Raw genomic sequence first — 7,050 nt, forward strand, 5'->3', positions numbered from 1 at the left:
GTAAAACATGCATAAAAACATGTTCACTCAAGCACTTATCATCGGTCTCCAGCCTCTCAATACGGTCATAGGCTCGAGTACCCGGTGCTATAGAAGATGGAGGAGTCTGCTGGACACCCCCTGCAGTATCTCCATCGCTCCTGGTGGTCTCAGCGGTAGCTGTAGTGAGAATATAAACCCCTGTCCCAAACCTCCGTACCAACCCCATCATCCTGATCGTATCGAACGTAGGAGGGGTGGGCACAACTGTCCTCTAAGCACCACGTAGAGCGTCGCCCAAACCCATTCCCAGAATGAGTCTGGTGATATAAGGGCCCGCAAATAGTAGACCCACTCTCGTCGAATAACCCTGGTACTAAAAAACATCTGCTAGAATGCACCCTAAGTGAGGTGGTACATTGCGAGCCATGGAGTACAAGAAAAGCAGATCCAGTCTGGTCAAAGCGGCTGTGTTATCTGCTCAACTTGTTACTGACCTGCTGATAACTACGTGTACGTATCTGTAACTGAACCGGGACAAATTTGAGGCCTTCGACAATCCCGGTTCGTACTCTCCACACACACATAAAATCCTATATGCATGATATGAAGTGACTGACACTGGAAAATCTACTAGTAGTCGGCCATACTCCACGGTACCTATATAAGCGACATCGTACAGGCCCGTCCTAATCGAAAACTCAGTGACTCTCATGGAGAATGGATGTCCGAATGCCTGAAACTGTATCGCCTCTGTAGTGTCAACTCTCCCATGCAGCAATCGAAACTCAAAGGATGTTAAAACCTCTAGCGTAAGTATGCGGTAAGCTTGCTCACTAATCGTCAGCAGCCTCCTCTAGCTTCACACTGCCATCATCTCATCAATTTCATTAATTACCTCATCACCCTACTAAATATGTCAAAGCACTTGTACAACCTTGAAGCAAGTCTGGCCAAACCCAAGTGCTGAAAGTCTCTCGAAGCGAGCCTGATGCTCGGGGTTCAAGAATTCCACATGTGTCGGCTCGGGTGAGGTGAGCCTGAGGTGCTTAACTTCGTTCTTCTTCATGCGAGGTGCCATATCTGTAATGCAAAATAAGAAAATAATCAAAAATATCTGAAGCAATATACTGCAGAATTCCACACGGGCTTGTGGAAATTACCCACGCCCGTGTGGCTCTGTAGAGCATCAAACTCCCACACGGGTGCACAACAAATCTTAGCAATTCAATTTAAAACCACTTCTAAATGCTTACTACACATCCATCATGCATGAGAATTCACATTTGAAAGTATTCAATCCGTGAAAAACCATAATTGGCGAAGAAAAGAGGATAAAAAGGTTACCGAATAAATGAATATGAAAACTTCTAAAATTTGGTAAGATTTGTGAAGAAAATTCCTCTAAACAGCGATGAAGGGTCGGAAAGATGATCGGGAACCATTTTCCGGCGACTGGAGATGAAGAATGAGATGGATAACAAGGTTTTTAAGGAGAAAATCGTGTCTCTTGGAATTCTGTGTATCCCCACGGGCGTGTGGAAATTACCCACGCCCGTGCGCCTCACTTCGAGAGCGCCACAGAGGCGCGTACACACGTCCCTGTGCTTTCTCGGGAAAACGCTCCTTTGACTCTGACTGCTCTCACATGGGCATGCGGAAATTACCCTCGCCCGTGCGCCCGACCCACAGGGGTAGATCCACACCCCTGTGGCTTTCGTGGACAATCGAGAAAAAATATCAAGTCTTATGCACGCCCGTGCGGAAATTCCCCACGGGCGTGGACATTTACATGCCCAATTCACAGGGGCAGCCGCACGCCCCTGTGTTTTCTTGGGATCGAGGGAGCAACCTGCAGAGTTTCGCACTGGCGTGCGGAAATTACCCACGCCCGTGTGTGGTTCACAAGGTCGCCCACAGGGGCGAGTCCACGCCCTGTGTGTTCTCGGGAAAATCTGCCCAACTCTGCAGGAATTCACACGGCCGTGCGGAAATTGCCCAGGGGCGTGCGCCAATCGCATGGTCGTCCACAGGGGCAGCCGCATGCCCCTGTGCCCTCTCTGGATGAGCTCACAGTACACATCCACGGGCGTGCGGAAATTCCACAAGCTCGTGTGTTTTATCTGGATGACTTAGAAAAAACCTACAAGCTCTGCAGAAATATTCTGAACATGTTTACACACTCAGAGCCTGCCCTATTATGCAAAATTTACCAGATAAAAACACAAAATAGAACTCAAATAATCAAACTTCACCAATTCTTCATAAAACACATGATGAATTTGAAAAACCCACAATAAAATTACAGCACAAACATCTAAACATTAAAAACACCAACACTTAATAGTTTATTCATGTAAACAACTAAACTGAAAGATACGAAAATAGTAAACACTTGGGTTGCCTCCCAAGAAGCGCTTGTTTAACGTCATTAAGCTTGACATATCTTTCTTACCTCAAGGGGATTCATCAATGAAGGTTGCCCTCTTACCCATGGCTTGGAAGCATGATGAGCAAAGTCTCTTGAGGATAGAGGGTGTACTCTCGAGCTTCGGACCACCTAGCATTGGTTCGTCCAACTTCCTTGGCTCATGTACATCTCCAACAATCTTGGAGCGTTTTCGGTGGCGTCTCCGAGCCCTCTTCATTTTCCGGAGCACCTTCTTCAAGATCCCCGGGGTAAATGTTACTTCTTTAGTCGAACCAAGCATCATTACTTCTTCATTGCTCTCCTCTTGGTTGAACAATCCTTCATACGGATCCGGGTTGAACATTTCCTGCATATATTCATCAACAATTTCATCAGTAGTGTCTAGAAAGTATAGAGTATCATCAAAATCAAGAGAATGCCGTATGGCTTCAGCAAGGCGGTATGTGAGCTTATCATCTCCAACTCTCAAAGTGAGCTCCCCGCCGTCCATGTCAATCAATGGTTTGGAAGTCCGCAAGAACGGTCTCCCAAGTATCAAAGGTACATCTGCATCCTCATCAACATCTAGCACTACAAAGTCAACCGGAAAAATGTACTTGTCCACCTTGACAAGCATGTCTTCAATGATGCCTCTCGGGTGTCGCACCGTTCGGTCCGCCAATTGTAAAGTCATCCAAGTAGGCCTAGGCTCACCAAAGCCTAGCTTTTGGAAGAAAGTATATGGCATGACGTTGATGCTCGCCCCTGAATCTGCCAATGCCATTTCCTTACCTAAGTTACCGATGTTACACGGAATGATGAAGCTTCCCGGGTCTTTCTTCTTGTTCGGCATGTTCTTTTGCAACACCGCCGAGCATGAAGCATCAAGCACCACTGAAGCACTCTCCTCCAATTTCTTCTTGTTCGTCAATAGGTCTTTCAGGAACTTCGTATACTTAGGCATTTGAGCCAATGCCTCAACAAAAGGAATGTTGATGTGGAGTTGCTTGAACAAACTCATGAACTTCATATACTGTTCATCCCCTTGGTCATTCTATAATCTAGAGGAATAAGGGATTCTTGGCCTTAAATGTGGGGTTGCCACCTCTTTCTCTTTGTTTGCTCCCTCCTCAACCTCTACAACCTCGGGTGTGTGTTCTTTCGGCTTCTCACTCGGAAGCCTCCCTTCAACTTAACGACCACTTCTCAAAGTGATCGCCTTCACATGTTCTCTAGGGTTGGTTTCCGTGTTGCTTGGTAAACTTCCATGTGGCTTTCGGAGAGAGACTTCGCAATTTGCCCCACTTGATTTTTAAGATTGTGCAAGGAGGCAGTGTGATTGCGAAGTGTAGCCTCGACTGATTCAAACCTTGTATTTGCCGATTGAACAAATCTAGCCAAGTGCTTCTCCAAATCTGTCATTCGGGTTTCCAAGCCTGAAATTCTGTTTTCCACTTGAGGAGCTTGTTGTTGTTGTTGGAAACCCGATGGCCCCATGGTCTTCTGTGGTCCTTGATTACTCCAAGAAAAGTTGGGATGATTCTTCCAACCTGAATTGTAGGTGTTGCTGTATGGATTCCCTTGAGGTCTCATTCCATTACCTACAAAGTCAATGTTCTCAATTGAAGAAACATCACCAATGACGATTGGACAATCGGAGGGAGCATGTCCTCCACCACAACCGGCACAATTGGTCACGGACGCAACTCTATTCGAAGCTATAAGATCTAGCTTCTTACTCAAACTCTCCACTTGGGCCGCCAATGAAGTTACCGCATCAATTTCATGGAGACCGCCACCTTTTTTTCTTCTCCCTAGCGCTCCATCGATAGCTATTTAACCCCATTTCCTCAATCTATTGACGAGCCTCATCGGGGTCTTGCGACCCTAAGGTACCTCCCTCGCCGCGATCCAATGAGTTACTTTTATACTCGGGTTCAAACCATTATAGAAGGTTTGAACAATCATACACTCCGGGAATCCATGTTGCGGACACTTGCGTAGGAGTTCCTTGAACCTTTCCCATGTCTCAAATAGAGACTTCAATTCTAACTGCACAAAGGATGAGATCTCATTCCTAAGCTTTGCTGATTTTCTGAGAGGGAAATAATGGGCTAGAAAAGCTTCTACCATCTCCTCCCATGTAGTGATTGATGCTCTAGGTAATGAGTGTAGCCAATGCTTTGCTTTCCCCTTTAAGGAAAATGGGAAGGCTCTCAACTTGATGGCATCATCCATCACACCATTTATCTTCAGACATGTTGCACACCCTCGAGGAAGCTCTCTATGTGACCTGTTTGGATCCCTCATCGACCAAACCGTTGAATTGTGCGGACTGCTGCAGAGATATGGATGAATGCCGCCTTTTAGCTCAAGTTTTTGAGTCAGTAATTGAGGAACGCACAATACTCGATTGTGTCCCTAACACTGAAGGTCTGGCATAATTGGATAATGTTCGTTGTTGCTCATTTTGTTCTGCCATGTTTTTAGATCCTTCTACTTCCAAATCACTCGGATTATGCTATTCTTGCATGTGTTCTTTCCCTTTTTTTCTAAGTGTACGCTCAAGCTCGTGGTCTCCTTCAATCAATATTGATGGATTTCCCTCGGGTAATAACCCGAGCTCGCACCAAAAAAATAAAGAAAAAAAATCGAACGATGATAGAATAAGAAGATATGAATTAGAATGTGTGGTGAAATAGCTAAGAAAACAAAGTGCAAAGTATATCTAAACGCCTAGCTCCCCGGCAATGGCGCCAAAAACTTGACAAGATCCCCTTGCAAATATCCCGCAAGTGCACGGGTTTGTCAAAGTAATAATCCCGGGTGAGCGGGGTCGAATCTACAGGGAGTAGGGAGTAAAGACACTTAATTCGATTCTTAGCTATGTGGAGTATTAATAATGATAAGTGTGATAATGATTCAATTCTCAACAATTAAAAGCAACAAGTAAGAGAGCAAAAGTAAGGAGGAGGCAAGGCAATCGATAAAGATGGGGTACTCATATGATGCTTCACTTAGGAAAAAATGTTTCAAGTGCAAGAACTCTCTATTATGCTTCCTAATCAATGCAATGGTGAGTCGTGGAGATCCTTACATACATAGTCCTAAATCTAAGGTCAACTATGCCTAACTCTATTCATGTCCCGGAGGAGAGATTAAATAACCTCTCAACCTCGCACTCGAATAAAGTTGCAATGTGCTCTAGGGATTCCAAGTGATAAATCACTTCCTAATTATAGATCTAACACTTTGATCCAGGCGGAAGGTCCCTGGCAACAATTAAGCCCTACATACTAAGATCCCCTCAACGCTTCACTCCATTGCAAGCGCAACTAGGCCCCAATGGAGGTTCATCCCTTAGACCATTCACTCTATTATGGCCGCAAAAAACTCAAGGAACGGAGGTAGAATCTATCACGTCAGAGGGAAAAAGGGACGCTCCTGTACCTCTCGACTCACCCTCTCAACCCTCTCCAACCTAGCTTCATCTAACGCTCATGGTGTGTCACTCACTCACAAGGTTACCAACAAGATCTCTCAACCCTAGTGTCACTATAGGGGAAATGTTCATACAATCAAGCATTCAAGATTGGAACTCACAATAAACAGCAATTTATTGAAAGCATAATAAAGAAGTTCAAAGAAACGAATACATCCTAGGGTTCACAATTACCCAAGTACCTACTAGGAGTTTACCTCTCCATGGAGCTAATTACAATCAAAGAAATTGAATGTAAAAGAAATGAATCCATAAAGAAACCCCCTTGATGGTCGTGTCGATGGTCTTGTGGAGAGTCCTCTACTCGTCGTCCAAGGATTCCCTCATCCTGTATAGGATACGCCTCGACGGAAGCTCCCCTACAAACCTTCTTCCTCAGGAATGACGATGTCGGAGCCGTAGAACGTCTACAAAACCTTGGCCAATACCCCTCAAAACCCTAGCCGAAGCCCTCTCTCAAGTTGGGGAAAAGATGGAGAAAAGAATACCAAAATCGGGGCTGAATCGGCTTTAAATATGGCTGGAATCGGGCAACTCCACGGGCGTGGATGCTACACGCGCCCGTGCGGAATTTCCACACTGGCATGGATAATTTCCACACACCCGTATGGACTCTCTGTTTCTCTGATTTCTCGGCCGGCTGTGAACATTGCTGCTACAGTAATCGCTACAGTGCTCTGCTACATTCTTCAACCTGAATAACTTCCCAATACCATACTTTCATCAGGGTAACGCAAACGTGCACACATTCATGTCTTGAATCACTTGCTTCTTTAATGATATACATGTTGGTGGAGCTCTTGTTCTTATATGCATAGGTCGGAATGCTCGAGTGTGACTGCCTTTGTGCCCCTCCAAATGGATGTGCTCACTCGAATGCGAGGAGGTTGGCACACACTCTAGCATCTCACACCTGTCCTATGTCTTCGCGTTTGAACTTTAGCAAGATCTCCTCCAAAATAAGTGCATTATGATCCACATTGGCCTATTTCCTTCATACTCGGCCTCACAGCCCTACCTGCGTAATAGTAACATAAAAACACACATATTAATGTAAAAACCTGAGAAAAGTAATGCTCAATATAAGGAATGAACGCTTCGCATTCATATCGCACAAGCACTTATCGTGGGCGATCAATAATTCATATATCGAAATCAC

General features: G+C 45.1%; 1 non-coding gene across 1 annotated transcript; it reads left to right on the forward strand.

Moving 5' to 3' along the window:
- Window positions 1–4,367: 4,367 nt before the first annotated feature.
- On the forward strand, window positions 4,368–4,474 carry LOC120269889. The gene has a single exon (XR_005539517.1). It is a non-coding gene; the product is annotated as a small nucleolar RNA R71 (small nucleolar RNA).
- Window positions 4,475–7,050: the final 2,576 nt, after the last annotated feature.

The sequence above is a fragment of the Dioscorea cayenensis genome, chromosome 9, assembly GCF_009730915.1.
Source record: "Dioscorea cayenensis subsp. rotundata cultivar TDr96_F1 chromosome 9, TDr96_F1_v2_PseudoChromosome.rev07_lg8_w22 25.fasta, whole genome shotgun sequence".
Classification (NCBI taxonomy): Eukaryota; Viridiplantae; Streptophyta; class Magnoliopsida; order Dioscoreales; family Dioscoreaceae; genus Dioscorea; species Dioscorea cayenensis.